Source organism: Galleria mellonella, unplaced genomic scaffold, assembly GCF_026898425.1.
Source record: "Galleria mellonella isolate WM207_F2 unplaced genomic scaffold, CSIRO_AGI_GalMel_v1 utg139, whole genome shotgun sequence".
Lineage (NCBI taxonomy): Eukaryota > Metazoa > Arthropoda > Insecta > Lepidoptera > Pyralidae > Galleria > Galleria mellonella.
In genome coordinates, this window is record NW_026441995.1 from 6,947,088 (window position 1) to 6,970,941 (window position 23,854).

The window sequence follows — 23,854 nt, forward strand, 5'->3', positions numbered from 1 at the left end:
ATATTAAGTAGATACTTGGAAAAACTTATATTAGGAACTATAAATATATATGTATATTATATATTATTTAATAAACGAATAAGATACGGCGCAAAATACGTCCGTAAATAATTAACTATCTCAGATAATATAATAATCTTGTTACTAGTTATTACATTACTAAACTAATGAAAATCTAGTTATTATAATTAGTCAGCTCATATAATTGAATAGAGGAGTGATCATTAGTGTGGCAATCACTAACTAAATATCGTGAAGCAAATTTAATTTCAGTTATAATTATTTCTGTTTAATAAATTAATTCAATCATTTCAATTTCTACTTTAATAATATTAAAATTTTAGATTGTATCTAATGTAATAAAAAATGAGTTTAACTTTTGGATAAATTTTGATGAAATATAGCACTGAGATAGAATCTCAACCAATGAAATGTTCAAAATCAAATGTTCATGCCATACATGACGTCCTCTAACGTCGTCATCATTACACTGTTTAATACCAGCAGCCCATAGTTTCTTTGCCATAAACTAAAGAATAATCGAAAGGTCTGCTTTGGATATTTTCAGCCATTGAAATTTTAATTACTTGAAAATATGAAAATTGGTAAAATGTTAATTGTATATTTCTACAGTCTTGAGATTGTGTATAAATTATTTAGGTGAATTTTATGTCTACAGAAATAAGGAGTAAATAAAACAACAAAGATATTTCCGTCCACGTAGTGACTAAGGCCGATTCAAAGACGCCATTTTTCTAAACCAATCTCTTACTCTAATATTTTAATTTGAAGAATTTAAAGTTTCGCTAAAACTTATTTCCGTAAACTTCATCTATTAAAAAAAAATCTTAAATCTATTAAGAATTTAGTTTAATTTCGTCCTTAGAATAAAAATTTTGTTGCAATATCAAATTGTAAATGTAATTTTAAAGATAGATTTAATGAAACGGTGCCTCCAAAATGAGCCCACTGACACCGTAAAACATATAAAAGAATCTAAAATCTTGTTTTAAACTTAGAGTTTAACATTGCGTATAAAAAGATTTAAACCAATTCTTATCAGTCGTTTCTTAATCAAGTCAAAGACAAAGATAAACCTAAAGAACAATTTATTAATTAAAGTGATTTTCGATGCACATTTTGCTTAATATATGGGAAGATAAATACTTATATGTGTAGTCATTAATCGATCACTTACCGCATGTTTTATACCTAATTCCGTCTACTTGCGGTTAGTTGTTCTAAAGTGACATATTTTCAAAGTGAACAAGACCTTATATAATGTTTTAATTTTTCTTAGGCAAAATCATTTGACATATATCTGAAGTTGTACTAATACTTTATGTTTACAAATAGATATTGTTTTACAATTAATATCATGCAAGTGATATGCAATATTCGTTCATATTACTGTGTAAATTAATATTTTGGTAAAATATATAATAAATAAAAATATTTTTATATATATGTGTATATATGTATATATATATATATATATATATATATATATATATATATATATATATATATATATATATATATATATATATATATATATATGTATATATATATACTTAAAAACAAATCAATAGTATGTAGTTACGAACACCAGTCGTAAAATAAAAAAAAATTACACTGAATATTCAAACATGCTTAAGTAATTTGCCGTTTTTCATACCATATGTATATCATGTAACCGTAACAATTTTATTTCACCGACTATTTGAGAAACCCGTTCATCTAAACACATATAATTTTGCTAATTTCAACAACAAGCGAATAAAACCGACATTAATTCACCACAGCCTAACTGTAAAACCTCTGTTGAGATACAGAGAATTTTCGACCTTTCTTGACTATAACCATTCTAATAATGTGTTAATGTTCCTAATGGGTTTTAAACTACTGATGTACTGTCAATTGTTAAGTCTAAATTAATTTAAAATCATGCTATATCTCCTATATGTATATCATATATTGACTGGTGACAGTAGTCCTGCAGCGGTTAAATATAGATACTATCTCATACTCCGATAGTTGCAGATTCGGTCCCTGTACAATAAAAAGTCATTTTCTTTTGGTTTTAAAATACTGACGCATATAATAGATTGTCCACAAATGCTTCAATTGTTTAACTTTCGTGTTCCCTCTAGAATACCTCGGAAACAGATAACACCTTTATGTCCTCCTTTAAGAAGAACAGTGTTAGGAGCCAACTCGCCTGTACCCAGATTATGTAGGATTCTGAATGCTCACAGCGATCAAATTGACATCAATTTTGGACCCATCAACAGCAGATATAGCTTATTGCGGAAAATCTTAGACATAAGTTCATAATCTACTTATTATTCAGATAACCTTACTGTTATTGTTAATGATTATTAAATATTATAATAGTGCATGTGGTGTTCGCGTATAAAAGATTTTTACATTAGGCAAAATTATTTTTTTGTGTTATTAAGTTGCATGTAAAATGTAAAAGTTGTATGTGAACCTTATTAAATAAATAAAAATAAATAAAATAAATTTTTTTAGTGGTAACTTCACATTTGCAAATTATTCATAAGAAGGATTTAAACAGTTACTAGACATGTGTTATTGTTTTGTGCCCATAGTACGAGGGTAAGTTTTGCTTTATAAGATTTGATAGCGCTGCGTTACCATCAATGAATAGTGAATACTCTGTATTACGCATAATACAATATAATTATCGTTCCTGAGCACTATAGTATTATTACTCAACATACATTATTTTGGAATTGGAACTTTATGTTATGAAATCCTCAAATATAACATTTAATAGTATTAATTATATATATATATATATATATATATATATATATATATATATATATATATAATCTAGTATTAGAAACTTACAAATCTTCTAAAGCTTCTTTTAGAAATTATTATTTATTCTAATTTATAAGTACTTATTCAGGTTAGAAATAAATATATTATATTTAATATAATAAATAATAGCTACGAGTAAGTCTATTTATTGCTGTTTAAATTTTTCGATTACTTACTGAATTCTAAACTCCAATTTATAAGATAAACACCTTGCAGTAAGACAAACAAATGCAAAAGTTTTAATTGATGGGACTCTGTATTATCCTTTCTAAAGGGTATTGTTTTAAAAACGTTGAATTTTTGTTTAAATTGAAAGTAAACATGTTGGTTTTCCACATAAATGCCTACTTGATTTGAAATTGGTTTTAGTTGAAGGATTGTTTGTATTGAATATTTTACTATAATCAATCTAAATATAAACCTTAAAGTTGTAAAGGGTTTAAAATATTTTCTAAAATATCATCCATCTGTATAATTCTTTCATATGTATATTATCACTCATCATTATCTTTCACAAATTTATCGCATCACTTTAAAGTGTTTTTAAAACCGCAACTCGTAATAATAATAATAGTTCAGTAATAATAATAGTCAGTTCGTAATAATAGTACGTCTTCTCGAAAATTAGCTAATATTATATTATTTGCCGTATAACTACTTTTACTGGTTATTAAAATTTCATCTTTACAAAAAAGATTTCTATTGTCAAAATATAAATCATTTTAGTACTAATAATTGTACATTAATATCAAATATTTGATTTAATTACTGTTCAAACTGTTCAATTCTATTTACAACATCGCTACCAACTACGTGAGCTGTAATAGTTTAATACACCCACTACACGTCAGATAAAGCAACAATGCAGACTAAAAGTTCTTGTTCGACTCAAAAAAATTAAAGCTAACAATTGTACGTTAATTTCAAATGTTTGATTTAGTTATTGTTCAAACTGTTCATTTCTATTTACAACATCGCTACCAACTACGTGAGCTATAATAGTTTAATACACCTACTACATGTCAGATAAAGCAGCAATGCAGACTGAAAGTTCTTGTGCGACTCAAAAAAAAATTAAAGCTAACAATTGTACGTTAATTTCAAATGTTTGATTTAGTTATTGTTCAAACTGTTCATTTCTATTTACAACATCGCTACCAACTACGTGAGCTATAATAGTTTAATACACCTACTACATGTCAGATAAAGCAGCAATGCAGACTGAAAGTTCTTGTGCGACTCAAAAAAAAATTAAAGCTAACAATTGTACGTTAATTTCAAATGTTTGATTTAGTTATTGTTCAAACTGTTCATTTCTATTTACAACATCGCTACCAACTACGTGAGCTGTAATAGTTTTATACACCCACTATACGTCAGATAAGGCAACAATGCAAACTGAAAGTTCTTGTTTGCGCGATTAACGAAATAAACTGTTGTCTGCTTAGTATTCATGGTGCTCAACTCATTTTGTATTCGAAGAGCGAACGAAAATGAAATATGGACTATTCTCCGTGCATTTTGAACACAAGGTGACTTGAAGATATCCTTACCGCTCGTTATTGGTTATGTTCTATTTTTACCACCCACGAATAGACTAATTGCATTTAATTTGCATAATATAGAAAATAGAGAACAATATAACATATAATAGAACATACAATAGCATTAACGCAATAAAACTGTTAGAATTAATTCTGATGAATAATTTTGTTTATATTAAACTGTTGGCACATGGTTAGCGCTATAACGTGGTGTTTAAAATGTTTCTACAGCAAACAATTTAATGAGTTACATGGAATGATACGACAAATGAAACACGTTTCATGCACATAGTGAAGAAAAAAAAATCAAATACATGGAATTTGTTGAAATTGACTTCCATGTGTTAAAGTTTCTTACTTTAATATATTATACTTTTTCTTTATAAGGTACCATACGTGTTATTTATATATTTTACACTACGTAATAATTTAATGATCAAATGCACTTAACTCTTTCTTTCTATATCAAATGTATTAATTATTATCATTATTTTATTACTGCGAACGAAAAGGCCGAGTGACTTAACAAGCTGTGAACAAGGTAATACTCGAAGTTTTGCGTGACAGAATTCGAATGGAAGATATGCCGAAGACTTGAAATAATTAATATGGCTCGAAAGAAAGACAAGTTGAAGTAGCAGTTGAAAGATGGTAAAGAAGTTATTGTCGATTGCACAGCTTTTACAAGCAAATGTGTTATCGTTTAATAGTTTTTCGGGATATATATATATATATATATATATATATATACACCGAGTACACCGAGAGCATACGTACACGTACTGGCACATGCACACACACACGCATATATACGAAGTAAATGTTGATTCAAGAGATTCTTATTAAGGCATATTTCAGATCCTACCAAATATAATCCTGAATTTCAGATACATAATCGTAATATAACGAATATAATGGTTATAACTATTATATTATTTATATACGTCTTAAACGTTATACGCAATGCGTTTAGTACAGTAGATTTAGGCCAATGCATTGACTCAGTGAGTCACGATAACATCTTATATATATATATAGATGATAAGTCAATTTAGGAAATAACAATTCGCCATTTTGCAAAAATGCTATGAAATGTTTCAAGCCGTATCGAAAATAGAAAGATGCTGTCAAATAAAATTCTATTCTATCACAAAAAGAATAATCCATTTTGTTCACGCAACATTTGGAGCTACACTACTGAAAGCGTGTACGCACAAACAATACCGGGTCTAACTCAATTCGCAAGCACTATTCCGAATCTTCTTAATGCGAAATGCTCCAAATGGATACCATTGTTTTCTCTCACAAAAAGCATCAAATAAGAAACAAGGCGGTGAATACAAAACGAAGTATAGAGAGCACTCAGAATTGTACCTACGCGACGAGCGAGAATACGATATGTCTCCATCACATTTCCATACATTCTTGAACTCGACGTGGGAACGGATACCTATTCTGCACTGATGCGTGACGATGGATATTTCTCATTCTACGCCCTATTCAGTTTCTTTGGCTTCTATTATTTAAACAGGTAAATCGGATTGTGACAACTGAGTAGGTAACAAAGTTTGCCATTTCAAAACTATTTTGGCAGATTTCGCATTTTGACCCCAAATAGTTTTCCATTGGCTACATTGACTAGATTTAAGTTACATTTTAAAAAAGAGTAAGTCTTGGAATGGAAATATATATTTATTAATACAATTAATTTTGGGGGAAGGGATTGTTAGTAATGGGGTTTAGCAACCCTCTTGCTAGCAATATACCCTATCAGGTCGACCTCTACGCGGTTCCCCCTGAAAATTATCGTGGTTAATTCTTGTGGATTTGCCCCGATAGGCCAACTGACCTGCTTTCATCCTGACAAATTATCTATCACTGGTGCCCCGCCAGTGTATACCGATAGCGCAGATGGGATCACTATTTTATTTTCACCCATTAAAAAAATACAATTAATTTAAGGTAAACTTTTTTCCTATTCAAGGGGCCCGTACAATTAATTTTAAGTAAACTTTTTTTAATATTGCAGGGATTGATCATGATGTCACCTGATGGAAGTGCATCTTTGAATGGAAGAACATAACAATTGAACAATAAAAAATCTAGAAGAAGCAACTTAACAGAAAATTAGACAAAAAATATTTGCACCAACAGACCTATTAGTTTTAAATGAATATTTATGAGGTCAGACAATAACTATTCATATTTGTACCCTTATAAAGCCAGTACATTGAAATCGAATATAATATTCGAGTGCGTAGCGTCAGTCAAAACTCGATTGATTTGGAAATAATATAATGTACAAGCACTGTGATAAATAATAAAGTTTCAACAGTTATTAATTACCAATTTAATTTGTCATTATTAAAACTGCCGGCCTTTGTATTAATGTTCTTATTAATCATTCAATTCATACCATATACATTTAGAATTGTGAAATGTTTTAGTAAATTTAACAAGTGAAAATGCGCATTTTACCTACGTACTCTGTGATCTTATTTTAATGAAACAAAAAAAAAATATGGGACATTCCTACATTTATTTGTTGTCTACTATAAAATCTAATTTCTTCGACATTCGACAGCGCCAAATGCCACCGAGAGAATTTTTTGAATTAAGGAAAAGGGCTTCGCAATAGAAAGGGAAAATGCTATGTAATCATTTTCATTTTATTAAGTACGTATTTGGTTTCATAGACGTACTACATATATGTATATGCTTACGCTTATTGAAATCTTATTTTGATCGATGAAAAGCATTACACGGAAATGATTTTGATTGATGTGACAAGGTTTTTCCGGTCCATCCTTCTAAGCCACGAAGTACTTTCAGTTTCCCGTCATGGCACAGGATTTAGAAACAAATTATTTAATCAACATTTAATAATATACAATAACATACTATCTTATATGTTATAAAATATGTCGTATACACAAAATGGAAGTGCTTGTGATTTCGTGATGTACAAATACTGTAATTCTATTTATCTAGATTAACAGACTTTAATAGTCAGATTATTAACATCTTATCAGATTAAAAAAATATTAGCTATGCCGAGATTAAGACTGTTGTTACATTTATTTGTATATTTGTTGCATATATTTCATTTTACTTATAGTTAACGTGCTCATTAACGTACATTAATGGCTCTTCAAAAAGCCATAAAGAGAATCATACACTTCTTGAGCACTCATATGGAATGCAACTTGTGTCTCATTTCGCTTATCTCATAAGTAGTAGTAGTATCTATTAAAAACAAAAAAAGAGAGATCTACGATAGACTCGACTGAAAAATTAGAGCCTATCATCAATTTTAAATTTAAATTTATTCCGCTAGGGTTCGAAATTCAAATCAATGAAAAGAGAAACCCAGATAGTTTCTTCAATGAACTATAAAAGATTGTGACCAATAATAGCACAAGGAATCTAAGAGGTCATATTGTAACAATAATGATCTTATTAATTCTCGCTCAACTTCTCTGTCTATAACTATTCAAAATATTTAGTTTATGTGCGTATTAGTCGTATATTGAGAATTCAGCTAAGACCTTGGGAATTATTCGGAATTAGAAATAACATTTTACGGGATTTTTAATTACTAAAATATGAAGTGAGAATAACCGTAGAAAATCCAAACTAATATAGTACAAATTAGAAATGACAGTGAGCAATTCCTATGGTAAACTCGAAGAATGAAACACCGATAGAGAAAAAATATCGTCGCGCAACCTCGTAAATATACTATAAATACACAGTTTGGTATTCATGAATGTACAAATCAGTTTATTTCTCTGCATTCTAAGGTTACTTGGAAGAGATTGCTATTTATCACTAAGACCACCTATTCTTGCTTCTTTACCTTTTTTTTTATACAACTTAGAACGGCAAACAAGCTGACGGCCCACCTGATGGAAAGTGGTAACCGTCGTCTATAGACACGAGCAGTACCGTGGACATAACAGAGTATGCTGTTTCGCCCATAATACCCCCATGCGTTGCCATTCCTGAAAGCTCCGCTGGTGTTATTCCTCTGTACCCTGTAAATTCAGACCTCTTTACCTTGCTTTTGTAATTATCATTTTTTATGTAATTATATCTACCTTTGAAGGGAAGAATAAAGAGTTTTTATTTAATAAGAAATATTAAATAAAAATTTTATGATTATGCTCAATCATATTTAAATTACAGTATAATGTTGTAGAGAAAAAGTGTATAAGTGTAAAGATAAGTGTATAAGTGTAAGTGTGTAAGTGTAAAGATGCTTAAAATATAAATCATCTAAAAGCTGTAAACCGTAATAATAAATAGGTAAACAGTCTCTATCACTAAATTAGATGTTCATCAAAATTTTAATGAAGTGTAACATTATTATTCCATAACATAACACACCGTATAATACATGAAACGATCTGTGCTTCACTGCTATAATATGTCAAACTCTTCAATCACACTTCAGATAATATGTGAATTATGTGCAAAAGGGTGGAAACGACCGTGGCTGTAAGATACATAATGCGATTTTCAGAAGCATTTTCTCTTTCCCATTTATTACCTAAATTCCCAGTACTACCTCGTATGTGCCTTAGTGTAATACAACTAGTTTCATTTTATACGTTTTAATATATTACTGAAAATATATAACTAGAGTAAACCAATTTACTGTATACGTAAGTTCGTATACGACTTCAATTATAAAGATTTGACATTAACTTTGTTTATTACAAAACTATTAATTTGATATTAGTGAAGTGATAAAAACATATTATTAATTTCATATTTAAACATTTTAGTAGTGATATAATAATTAAAAATACGCAATAAAATTTTTGTAAATATCCCGTTATGATTTACTGACAATGAGTAAGTTTTATTACAAATTATAATGTTTTGATTACGGAAAATTATTCATTTTACAAAAAACTTTAATTAATTAAGTTATTTATTATTATTATATCAGACATTAACTGCCTATTGCTGAACATAGACATTTCCTATTTACCCGTAGTTGCCACGCTTGGCGGGTGAGTTGGCAACTGCAGTTAGGCTTTGGTGATGTTTTAAAAAGAACACTGCTGTTTATCCCTCGACCATTAAATTCCTTAATCACCTTTTACGATACCCACGGAAATAAAAGGGGCAGTCCATTACTGGGACATTGCTGGGACCATACGGCGATAACGTAACGTTGTAATTTGAGTTGTAGTGTTCCTTGTGTAAGTTAATTTTCTAATGTTAATGATAAATTTATTATATCGGATTCAATATATGGCCACCATAACTAAGTAAAATAAATTGCTACAACCAAAGATATGAATTAATTAATTTCATAACTGATCTTCCAGGTAATCAATAGATTTATTTTCTCGAATCACAATCACTATAGGATTGATGAACAAAACTTTCATAAGCACAGCAAAATTCGCTTTTTGTTTGACATTAGATATAATATAAACATATTAACTGTTACCCGGCAAATTATGTGTCTTATAATTGCAAAATGTTAGACAAAATTAACGACGGTGAACAATATTAAATTCGCCATGATGAAACCAAACTTCGTATGAGCACCTACTGAAGGTAAAAACTAAATATTAGTGATTTTTATTAATTACACACCGTATAATTTGTATTACCGAATCTTAGTTATTACCGAATTGTAATGTTTCAATTCATAAAATAAGAATAAATAAAATCTCTAGTTTTTAGACTCCAATAACGGTGCATTCAAATTAAAATGTTCTCGTCATTAATAAATATATAACTAGAAAATATTTATATTTAAGTTGATTTCTCAATTTGATACCATATGTTCTTTGATGAAAAAATACAATTACTAAAGTAAAATTTACGACATACATTTTCACAAGCCATTTAAACTGGACTTGCCATTTTTGTAATCTGATAAAGGAAGTCAGGTGCTTATAATCGCGTTTGAAATTTCAAGCGATTACGCAAGTAACTTGTCTTATTCAAAGTTTATTTGAAATTTATTTAAGACTCTACATTTTCCATATTTTGTTTATAAAACACTATCTATTGTTCTGTAATAGCCATAATTATATCATGTAAAGTTACTCACATTTGAATTTAATTAACTATTATATATTTGGCTTGTCGATGTTTATTCTTTACAAGTTTATTTTAATACGAGTATATGGTATAACCAAAGCCTAGCTACGGCGAATAACCCACCTGCTAAGCATCACAACTACTGGTAAAGCCCTCAATAGCTGACATGACGTTCAAGATATCGTATACATTTAAATATAGTCTATTTTTTAAACTAAAATATGATTGTTCTATTGGAATTTCATGTATAATAACTTTTTGTTTGATTGCAGTGACAATACCGTTTTACTATTTTATGTTTTGTTCACTAGAATATATCCGATAAAGATATTTAAAAAAATATATTTGCGAATAAAACTATTATACTATTGATAAGTTAAAAAAAATACAGCATAGGGTTTTTTAAAAAAGGGGTAAAGGTTTTTTCATAGTCGCGTCATACCGAGGGTATTGCAGGTATTTATGGACTTTGGTATCCGCTTACCATCAGGTGGACTTATTTGCCACCTTAGTGGTATAAAAAAAATATGTATATTGGTCACAATTAGCCAAATGATCTGATTATATTCTAATTATTGCTTTCAGACGGGTGTCCAGTGAAACAATAGCTTAAACAGTAAAATTATTAACCCCAGGATGTCATAAACGGTACAAGTTCAAATCCCGCCCACTTCGAAATGTTTTAATCATTCAATAAATATTAGAATCTGATTTCCATATTTCAATAATATTTTGCCTGGCTTATTCACCATCTATCATTTCTGGTACGTTACCAGCTTATACCAATAGCGTAGACAGAGTTACCTTTATATTTTCATATATTTACAAAATTCTCGCTATCTTACAACAGCATTTTCTATATTAATCTGTAAAATAATGGATAACTATAGTACAACCCTTTCTATAACGCCCGCTACGATCAATTAGTGAGACAAAGGAAACTCAAGTTGTTTGTACAACATTATTACCCGTGATAGTAGAGTACACTATCAATATCAGACAATAATTACACAATATTCTGTAATAAATATATTTAATAGACGTACGGTACGAATTAATAATAATAAAGAATAGAAGAGGCAAAATGCTGGGCTACCTTATACGACATGACGATTTCATATAAATGATCTAAAATATTTTTCTCTTTTGCTTCAATTTTTCATAATTTTTTAATACTTAGGATAGATATTTTTATGAATATATAAAGTATTAATATGTCTAATTTAAAAAAAAGAACTTAGCATATTCATTTTAACTAGCAGTTCGGTCTGGTTTCGCACTGGTATACAGAATTTTCAAAAATAATGTATAGCATATATAACTGGTTGAAAATATACCGCAGAATATACAAAACAGAAGAGGAGGTGAAAGAATTTTTAAAATTTATTATGTAGTTTTGAGCTTGTTCGTTACAAACAAATAATCAAATATTTCCTCTTTATAGTATAATTATAGTTGACTATTGTATTATTTTCTATCTAGGCAACAAACAACATAGATACGAATTAACATTCTCAGCGTACACAATGTCCCGAGTTCACATAACAACTGGTTTGTTAACATTTTTTTCTTACCCTTTTCCGTCGTAAGCGTAATATTGTCCCCTTTCCCAGCAATTTGTTTGTGTATGTTTGTATACGGCAACTAAATTAATAACCTACCTACATCACGGTTAAAATATTCAACATGTGTGTATCATTATATTCAACCGGATTAAAAAAGAGCTCCGCTGTAATATTTTCAATATTCATTCTTTCATATTAAAGTAATATACTTTGTTCTTTACGTTCAATAGTATTACAGCGACAATGAAACGAGACTTGCAATACCAATTTTGCTTGTCATAAATATAATCTGACTTTTAACATAACATGTAAAATATTATTATTTTCAGGTGAATATGTATATTTAGTTGCCAATATCTAAATACCATTGCGTAGAATTTTGCTATTCAAATATACAGTAAATTCAGTCATTACAAAATTGACGGAAGCAACACACATAAAAACACGCACATACCTAAACTTTATCGATTAATGATTTATCAAAATCGATTCACTAATACTACAGCAAAGATATCGAGTGATATATAGACATCTACACATATATAGAAAACATATGATAGAACTTGAGAATCCTCTCCGTAGTTTCGCTGGACTAAATCTGGTAATTCTAGACTCTGTGAGTATTAAACTTCTTTAAGCATTATTTTAAAATATATACAAAATAAATGGTATCATTACAGTACTTAACAATTTCACAAACAAATATATATAAATTTGCTCTGAAATATAGTCCCTAATAGGCAATGAGAGGCTTGTGTTGCAGAGTCAAGTGTTCCCGTTGTGGTGAACGCAACACTCGACATTTCACCGAACATATTAAAAACCAACATGGCTGAGGGCGAACCTACCGCCGGCACTTGGATAATTTAGTTTGTTTTATTATTGGTGTTTATCATCAACAGGGAATTAACCGGAAATTGAAATTGGCTTATAATTTTTGGCATACATATTAGAATTCACGACCTTTACGGTAAATAACTCGGAGTAAATCACTTCTGAGTCACGAGAAATATTATAAGAAAAAACAGTTACAATTCTCTTTTTAAATTCTATTTTCTTGTACGAAATAGATCTTTAAATGAATCTTCTATTTGGATTCAGACTTAATATATCTAGTTTGCCTTCCGGACTGAATACAAAATTCTCATATTTAATGTTTAGGCTACTTATTTATTCTGTGCAGCTATGCCCGAAATGTTGCGTCAAATCCGGGATGATTTTTATAACATTTTCTCTACCTAGTTGGAATCTAAATGTAAGTATATCTAAATATATTGTCGCCTTAGGGGAGAACTCAATAATTTGATTTTTTATGGTTTCGACGTAATCGCGATTTAGAAAGAAAGAAAGAAAATAGAAACTTTATTTTCTACAAACATGAAATAGTATCAACACAGAGGTTAATAATAGTTAAAGCAAATAATAATAATAACTAAGTAACACTGAAGTAAGTAAATTCATAAGAGAAAAAAAAATCAAGAAATACATATTATTGCGATCACAACGTAGAATGTGAAATTGTGTGTGTTTGTATGTGAGTATGTATGTATGTCTGCGTATGCATGTTTATTTTTTATGTTTTCGTTTTTTTTTCTTTTATTTATCCTTATTAATAACTGGAAGATAATTTTATTGGAAAACATGTTTATAACGATTATCAGTAATTTTTCTCATAATTTATAGCATAAAATTACAAACCAAGTAAAAACTAAATTTATAAATCGTCGAAAGTACAAAAATAACAAAAATTTAAATATTACTTCTCCACCTATGTAACAGAATTTACATCTAATGATGAGACATTTTTTTCTAAAAAACTTAATGAAAGTATTCATTATCATAATAATGTTACATTACGAATAAATACTTATTATTGTTATATAAATTTTAAGATTCCGATTCACAAATATTCAATATCAATTTCGACAAAGTAGTACAACATTAACTTAAAGAAAATTAGAGTTGGTGAAGGTATCGCGTAATGTACCTACACACAAAAAATACAATCGAATTCAGAAACTTCTCTTTTTATAGTTGATTGAAAATCTAACATTTAAGTAGTATACACGTTTGCTCACAAAAATAAATTAAATGACATTCGTGAAAGAAAATAAGAAACAACGTTACCTTTTGTAAGCTGCTTTTAGCAGCAGCGGATTAATCCATTCGCTAATTAACGAATGCCTTTAGAAAGAATTGTCTGCTTTATTTTTCGAAACTTTATCTCATTTTTTATTGACACTTCATTAGAATTCACATCTCTGGAACATATATGCTTTTAAGAGACTTCGGAAAGAAGGAGGTTATTAGTTTATATTTTTATAATCGATATCGTTGTTTCGTTTTACAAAAAAAATCCTTTAAATATTATAGAGACCAATGTAACAGAATTGATAATTTAAATGTATGAAATATCCATTTAACACAGCGCTGTCTAGTCCCAAACAAACAATGAAATACCTATATACTAATATATTGAGAAAGTTGTGAGAAAGTAATTATGACGATCACTGTTTTAAACGTACATCACAGTTGTTTACAATATTACATATTTTATGAACGAGATATTTACAATGACTATATCTTTGTGAACTTCTAATATTTTAACGCTACTAGACTCAATCCTGTAACAAAATTTAGTAGATACCTTTTTCTTAGTTGAATACTTTTTAACATTATCGTCTAATTCAAATAACCTTTATTAAAAAAGACTTGTTTACAAGCACTTTTAAATTGTCATTTCTTATGAATGCAGGATTCGGAAATTTGTTATCTGTTGAGGAATAAATATAACTTAAAATTATTTATTAGTCTCGTCACTAATAACTCATAAAATTTTATGAATCAGGTTATTATAACTGTCTTTGTGAACTACTAATATTTCGACGCTATTACAAGCGTAATAACATTTGTAACTAAGAGAAGTTTAGAGTGAGAAGAACGCTACCTACTAAATATTCATTGAGACATAATCAAGATCGTGTAATTGCTTTTTTATAGAAATCAGATGTTACCAGTGTTGGAATTTTATCAGTGTAAGTTTTATTTTATGTTCTTTTTAGTCGCAACTATTTTTCCAACTTTAAATTGCGATTTTTTTTATTGGACAAACGTTATAGAAAATAAAAAAACAAAAATATTTTCAATATAATTGGCTACATGTAAATGAAAGTTGTGAAATATATTTCTGCCATGTATTCCCTTCTTTAGTACATACAAATACATCGTTTGAGGGCAGAAGGAGTGTGTATTAGCCCACTTTATGTTTATAATGTATAAATGTTACAGAAGTTACAAATTCTTCTATCCCTAACACCTCGTGTCTTATCGAGATTAAACTTTAGGTAGATACAACAGAAGTTTCTGTAACGAGATATTGTAACTTGTACAAATACATGCGTAGTTACATGAGCATGTTAACAAAGTACGATTTCAAATTCGAAACACATCGTTACAATTCTCTATTTGAATATTATAATAGAGTATGGCCGCCAGACCTACATTATTTTATTAATGCTAAAATGTATTTGTTATAATAAGTTTTATTATTATTACGATAACATTCACAAAGATCTTTTCGTTATTTTAATTAAAGATCGTGGTTTAAATTGTTCGGCAAAAAGAAGAAAGTGGAAAGTAAATACTTATTTCTAATGCAACACTATTTAGCATACTAAATGCTATATCTTGCTATTTTTCAAATTTTCACCACATAATTACTTTTCTGTTTTGTCAAAGGTTGACTGGGAGAGAATACTATATAGCATTAAGTTCGCCTTTTGTACCAAAAGTTTTTTGTAATGTGGTTAATAAAGAATAAATAAATGCTACTTTAACGTACTGGAACAACATTTTTTTTATTTTTTCTACCCATTACCTGCCTTAATGATAGAAGCCTTTTCCACAGATAATATAATACTATCTTAGCTTATATCTATTCGTTCTTACTTGTACTCGCTATTATACACGTTTATAGAAAATTTCTTAACTATACTAAAATAATATTACATATATTTGGGTATTTATTATATAGACATAGATATTTTTTAATAACATTTATAAATTTTAATCAATCTGTAGCTAATGTCACTATATAAAAAGAATACCAATTAAGAAAAAAAATCATCGAATTGAGGTTGCTGTTGGTTATAAATCATTGTTTTATGAATAAATTATTCAATATTGCATCTGAAATAAATTATTTATAATTAACATTACGATACCTTCACAATATAACAAGTTTGTTTCGCTTCTTACTCAATGTTAGTTATGACAACTGCTTCTGTTTGTATGTCATATTTGCTTTGAAATACGGATCGTACTCACCCATTTCATTAACGTCAAGAATTTCAAGCATATAATTAAATCCTACTCACTATTCTATAAACAAAAAACTTTCTGTACGGAGACGTGGTATTAAGTGCATAACTATAATATAGTACTTATGAGAAATTTATTTATATTATTTGTTTTTAAACAACTGATTAGAACGTTCAATTTAGATTATTTTTTTGACATTTGGCAGTAGAACTATAAAATCGTTCCATATTTTTACCCAACATTAATAAAAATAAAGTAATATTTTTTTAGTTGTCTGTACATATGGACCCACACACATCGTATAATTAAAACGACTAGATAGATCGTTTTTAATATTACGAGTAGTGTAGATTACTAACTTATGTTTTTAAATCTACGCCGGTAGAGAAAAATAAATTTGACATACTTGACAATCTTGTTTACTTAAGTAACGAACAGAAAACATTTTTTTATCACAATATATATCTCCAAATTTATTAATACATATATACAATACTAATATATATATCATATTCTTTCACTCCTTCTAAATCAAGACAACTAATAACCAATTCAATCAATCTCCTTCTTTCTTATCTTCTTCCTTCTTAAATATCTTCAAGTCAACATATACAGGAGTTATTGAAGTTATTAGTTATTACAGAGAGTATGTATAAAATATTTTTTTAAACAACGAAGACGACAAACAAACATACAGCCCATCGTTACAAACAGTCAAAAAGCTTAAACATTTAACAATTAGAAAACTGATGCAGGAAAAACCAGCTTTATTGTATGTTAACCTATCCTGATTGTTGTAATTATATCATACAATTTTGTTGTACAACATCTAGTACATAAACAGCATGTCTATATGATGTTTAGGAGGAGAAAGGGTTGTTAATAATGGGAATTAGTGACCCAATTGTTCAAAATATACCATGTCAGGTCGACCCTCACATAGTTCTCCTTGGATACCATCATAACTTATTGTTTATGTTTTCATTACGATAGGCCAACTGCCTTACTTTCATCCTCGCCTATCATCCTTCACAAATTCCCCATAATTGTATACCAATAATGCAGACGCGGTAACCATTTCATTTCCATCCATTAAAAAAATGTTGTGCACGGATATTTAAATTCATCGCACAGTTACTCGCTGTGTTTTCTCGATACAGAATAGGCCACTACTTTCTTTCTCATGAGTGTCATAAGAGGCGAGTAAGGGAACCTAAATTCGAAAGAAAAACAGTAATATCTCTCTTTAAATATCTCCAAAGCCTAACTGCAGTTGCCAACCTGCCTGAGAAGCATAGCAACTATGTTCAACATTGAACAATTAACGATTGACATGATGATTGACAATAACCAGATATTGGATATGATAATTTAACTGTATGGTCCCTTCATAGAATAGGCCACTCATCCCTTTCCCGTAGGTGACGACTAAGGGAGAGTGAGGGTTAGACAGTAGCATCCCTCTTAAAAATCACCAAAGCGTGACTGCAGTTGCCAACCCTCCTGTGAAACATAGCAACGACTGGAAAAACCCCCTAATAGAGAGAGGCCTATGTTCAGCAGTGGATAGTTAACTCCTGATGTGATAATAATGATGACACAATTACATGTTTTTCTTATAACAGTAATATATCATGACATATGTACATATCATTCTACGGCACTATCCTAGCTTATGTTGTCAACCTTTTCTAACTCTATAATTTCTCATCACTTCTCAAGATTAATGTATCATACGTTGCCAGATCATTCATTTTGATGATTACTTAATCTCTTCCGGACCTAATCACCTCTTGTACTGAAAATGGCGTTACGTTGTGTCTATTATCATAATGATAGCGGGTGTAATTTGGCCTTAATTTTCACGCTAAGTAAGCGCATTATCGCTTGCACATATTACAAATTCACGTAAGATGCTACAACGTGTTTTCATCTCTTTAATATCCTTAAAAAATTTAAATAATAAATCTATATTTTTGTATTAATTTTCATAATAATTTATAACAAAGTTATCAATACTACTATACATACACAAAAACGTTTTATAATCTTTCCAAAATATGATTGTAAATCTAGATTTCTAGCTATCTATCCTATTAAGGAGCTGTGCTCTTATCAGTGGACCTCTTGCCACTCACTACGATTTTCAGAGAGTCTCTTCACCTCTTGATACGACACAACACCAACTTTTTCCTTATGTAACTATGTCTTGGTTTCTCGCTTTCCCTCCTTACTTCTATCTTACCTTCTATTATAATGTTCATAAGTTAGTCGTGTCGTATCAAGTGTCCTAACATTTTTCCCCTTCTGGCCTCAATAGTTCTTATAATTTGTCTCTTTTCTTCACCTTAAGTAGAACTCTTTCATTACTAATTTGATCTTTTCAGTTAATTTTCTCCATCCTTCTCCAGCACTACATTTCAAAGGCTCTAAGTTTATCTATTTCTTTCTGTGTTAGTATCCACGTCTCACTTCTATACAAAGCTATACTCTAGATATAGGTCTTGATAAGCCGCTTTCTAATATCCTTTGTTATCTTAACCTGAAAAAGGCGTTTTTTGTTATTGAAGACTTGTTTGCTATTCTCGCAGCTATATCCGAAGTACATCTGGAGTTACTTATGATTAAACTATATTTTATTAATAATCATTTGATAAAAAATAATCATTTAATAATAATTTCATTAATATAGATTTAATAACTAGTTATTTTATCACAAACCGATATTGATTACTGTTGCAAAAGGCATCAAGTTTTTGTAGTTAAAAAAAACAGAGGATTTTGCATGTAGAAAATGTTACAATCGCGTATTCGCTTTGAATAAAAATTCATTGTTTACTTGATATTGAAATATTTGGAATTTCACTGTGAATAAAGCCACATACCGTCCGCTCGCCGTACTGTTGCTTTGTGCTTGGACAAACGCATATTTCATAGATATTACACTCGTGGGCCTATTCTGCGATTTATGGGATGAAATTGGAGATACGTCTTCTGCTTAATTCGAAATGTTATTTACCTACTTTAACCTGATTCCTAAAAGCAAGTTTTCTATTGTATATGTCTCATACAGATCATCGATAGAAATTTTATGTTACAGAAAGAGCTTTTATAAACAAGATTTCATTCGATTTATTTCAATTATGTAAATGTCATATATGACTACGGAAAAACTTCCATAGTCATGCGATGAAGTTACGTACACATGTAACTTCATTACTTATTTTTCAATAGCGTTTTTGTAACTGTTACTTATACTACTTTTAAAGTATACAGAATAATATTTAAATACATTTTATTGAAAAGATAAGATATTAATAAATATTATTTCCTACATCACAACGTTTTTTACAAGAATATGATGGTTATTATACGTTCGTAAATACTGTGATTAAAAAACCAAATAAACCATAATACCTGAAAATTAAATATGATTTTTATTATATAAGATCACTAAAGTCAAAAAATTAAAAGTAATTCAAGAAATTTCCACAACAACAGGTAATAACAAATGTAATCGAATAAAGCCACAGAAACAAACAAACAGCTAACTTATATACATACTACTAATATACGAAATAAAATACATATTCGAAAAGTATTATAATGCATACTTTTTGTCAACTTTTTTGATAAGAAAATTACCTTTAATACTAATTAGCAATTCTAATATCTCTATTATTTTTTTTATATTTTCATGCTTATTAATAGATAATTATTATGTTTCGACGTATCTACCAACGACGGACCTTATTAGTCCCGGAAATGGAAGCGAGAGGGGCTGCCAAAACCAAAATTTCTTTTTAAAACTCCTATTACGAGGTGTATAAATACATTGGACGATCTTCCTGGAAAAGACGTCTTTTATTCAAGGCATGTAATTGATTTCTTTTTAATTTTTTCTTCTTTTAATATCCATTACGTAATTATTTGCTAATTATGAATAAACTATTTATAAACTTGTGTTTTCGCCCGCGTGAATGAAGATAAAAATTTTAATGTACCATAAGGCCTGAGTCACTTATTTATATTAGTTATGTATGTACAAATATGACATTTATAGTGATAGTATAATATTTTATATTTCTTACAAATTACGTCAAAAGAAGTTTATTTTTTTTTAACTTTTAAAAATAATTTACAGCTTTTTGTATTGATTATTATAATTAATATAAAAATATATAGTAATATTGATGTTTTAACTTTTCTACGACACAAATCAATTTGTTCTGTCAACTCGCTTTTTGTTATAATAGTACTATAGTCACATAAAAAATACACACAAACATAAATGAATTCGAAGAATTGAAAACGAGAGGTATTCACAACAGTTGGCGGGACTATGCCGGTTTACCTTGCTCTATACTTTGTGTATAAAATTTACTATCCGACTCTTCAGTGTAGGTAAAACTTGTTAATTTTATTAAACCCAGAAGCAAAGGTAGGCTCTATACCCGGTACGTTACAAGTCCTGTCATGGTAGGCTAATGACATTTTGTGCATAGATAAAATTTGCCTTTGTATAAGCCGTATACGTGTACGACACGGGTACGTGGTATCATGTAATTTCAGGAGTTTTATTATGACCGGGTTAAAATTTATATCGAGGATTATCTCTAGTTGGAAATTAGCATAAATGCCACATAATTACCTGTTCCTCAGGTTAGGTTACCCAGTGTTATAAGGAACCGGGCAACAATAAGTTTAGGGCACAACCTGGAATTAAGTATTCCCGGTTGTACCACACGAGACAATTTATAAACGTCCGTTTCTAAAATTGACGTGACCGGGAATCGAACTTGGTACCTCTTTTACGCAAAATAACGCAATCTTCTTAAGCACCACGTTGTAAACAGACATCTATAAGTATAAAGGGAAATTTTGTCTACTAACGAACATACACGCCTAAATTGTTCCACGTATAATTATAGTGAAAGAAGTCCTATGACTAACACCTACTCAAAACAGTCATTAGCATATTTATACATACGCTAAAAAACGACGCAAAAAATTCAATTAACGATTTTTTATAACACCGCACTGATATTTTTTTATCATCGCTCCCGTTGAGCTCCAGTGTATACAAAGCATATTTGTTTAAGGACAAAAATAAACATATTCAACCAATTTACCTTCTCAAATAGGGTATGAAATTTTATATAATATCATAAATTGTTAACGTTAAAGATATTAAGCGGCGTACATATAAGCGGTAAGCTCGCTGAGAGATGGTACTGCTGAGCTATGGAGTAACTTCTTTCATCATACCAATCTTTAACTGTTCACTGCTAAACATAAGCCTCCCTCTTAGAGGCTTTTACTAGTAACTGCCACACTTGACAGACGGATTGACAACCGTAGTCAGGCATTAAAGATATTTTAATAGGGGCGCTGTTTAAACTATTTAAAAAAAAACGGTTCTATACAAGCATATTATAATTTGTGATTTTGAATGATAGTAAATATTTGTAATCAACTTCAAGAAGAGATGATTATCATTTGGTCTTTTGTATTCATTCAATCCCTCTTAAAACATCACCAAAGCCTAATTGCGGTTGTTCACCCGCGTACAACTAAAAATTACATTACTGGTAAAACTCCCCTTTATGGCGGAGCCCTATATTTATTAGCGGACAGTCAATGGCTGATATACTCGTAATAATAATAACGCATTCAGTATTATTTAAATAAAAGTGAAAAAAAAGTCTTACATTTTTAGAAAACTGTTAATCATGTCTTATATTCAACAATACTTCATACAGAATAGAGTAAAAAAAGAATTGAACATCACCTACGCATCGTCCTTTAAAAGTCAAATGAATATTAATATCATTATATCTACAATTCTGATAATGCTTAATGTATTTTTAAAAGTTAATAAAATTCTAGTTATACATATATATATAGACGACGCTGTGTGTTAACAATATAACTAAGTGTGGAACATCATTCACTTCTATGTAAATTAGAAACATTAATTTCATCGTCATCACCGTATCAGCCTTTAACTGCTCAACATAATCCTCCCCCTAGGGGGGTTTTGCCAGTAGCAAGCGAATTGACAACTGCAGTTAGGTTTTGGAGAGGTCTTAAAAGGAACGCTGCTGCCCATCCCTCGCCCTCCCTTAGTCGCCTCTTATGACAACCACAGGAAAGGAAAGGGTGGCCTATTACTATACCGGGACCACACGGACACATTACTTTACGACGGAGATATTAATTTACTTTTGACTAACTCCATTCTGCTGCTTCACTTTTGGCATTAGAATAAAAGTATCCTTTATAGAAATATAAAACATAGTCTATTTATGTACAAAACTCTTTATTATTTATTCCAATCTATCCAGTTATTTAACCATGACTTAGTAGCAAACATCCAAACATCTTTTAAGAAAACATTTCACGTTTATAATATAAAAAAGACAAGTATACAACTGTGAGAGAGTAAGTATCTCCAGTGGATCGTTATATATTCTAACGATGATCACTCGCCATCAGGTAAGCTTAACACTTCGTGTCGTCCCTTCCTTCTTCTTATAAAAAGTTTGGTAGACCATTATATCACTGGACTGTATTTCTGCCGTGTAACAGCGATAAATGTAATATTGTGTGTTGGTACAAAAGATGGTGTAATTTTTCAAATTGGTCCCACAGAAATTGTATCGAAATCAATTCAATACTTTGATTTTTTAATCAAATTAACTGTTTTTTTTCACGATTGAAATCAGTATTTGTAAATTTCAACTTTGAATTTGATTTATATACATATCAATGAAATAACTTTTATATATCGTAATTCTAAAAAAATTATCTCTGAGGTAAAATTATTGGATTTATACAATATTATGATAATATTTATGTATAATTTATGTATTTAATTAATTTAGGTTGCTACAGCACCTAAATTAATTAATAATATTATAATGTCATAGATTTTTACTACTAGTCATTAACTGTCTTTTGTTTCTACTTAATAGTCAGCTGGTAAAGAAACGCCAGTATTAAGCTTGTCAATTTTACACATAAATATATGATACACAATTAATTTGTGTATTATGTGTACACCACTTACCTAGTAATATATAATATTACAATATATAGGTATTAATTTCTTCATTCATTTATGTAATCATTAACATTAATTTTTAAAGGTAATGAATTAATCTTATAATCTTGATTACTTTGAATTTTATGTCGATATTAATTCATGTATTTAATTTCGCAACTTTTCAATACATCTTAAAATTTGATTTGAATTAAATAAAAGATATAAATCTATATCTCTAGTATTAATTACATTTGATATTAAATTATAAATATTATTCTACATAGAACTTCAAAATCTTTGAACAATAGTTAAATCTGATTAATTTGGCAGAGTAATATATGTAATGACATTTTATTTTAATTTTATCTTTTATAATTATAATATAATTATCATCGTATCAGCCATTATCTGTCCACTGCTGAACATAGATCTTTTATAATGTTAACTACTAATTT

The 23,854-nt window shown here is 29.3% G+C and overlaps 1 protein-coding gene across 3 annotated transcripts in view; it reads right to left on the reverse strand.

Annotated features, from left to right (window-relative positions):
- The window catches only part of LOC113510523 (voltage-dependent calcium channel gamma-2 subunit), a 109,154-nt gene that overhangs the window by 58,910 nt on the left and 26,390 nt on the right, over positions 1-23,854 (reverse strand). Inside the window, exon 1 of one of the 3 annotated variants that reach the window (XM_052903514.1) lies at positions 18,597-18,610. The exons of the other annotated variants lie outside the window; for them this stretch is intronic. The gene's annotated coding sequence lies outside the window, so the exon portion shown is untranslated. Of the gene's footprint in view, positions 1-18,596; positions 18,611-23,854 lie in introns of those variants that run through there. 3 annotated transcript variants of the gene reach the window in all.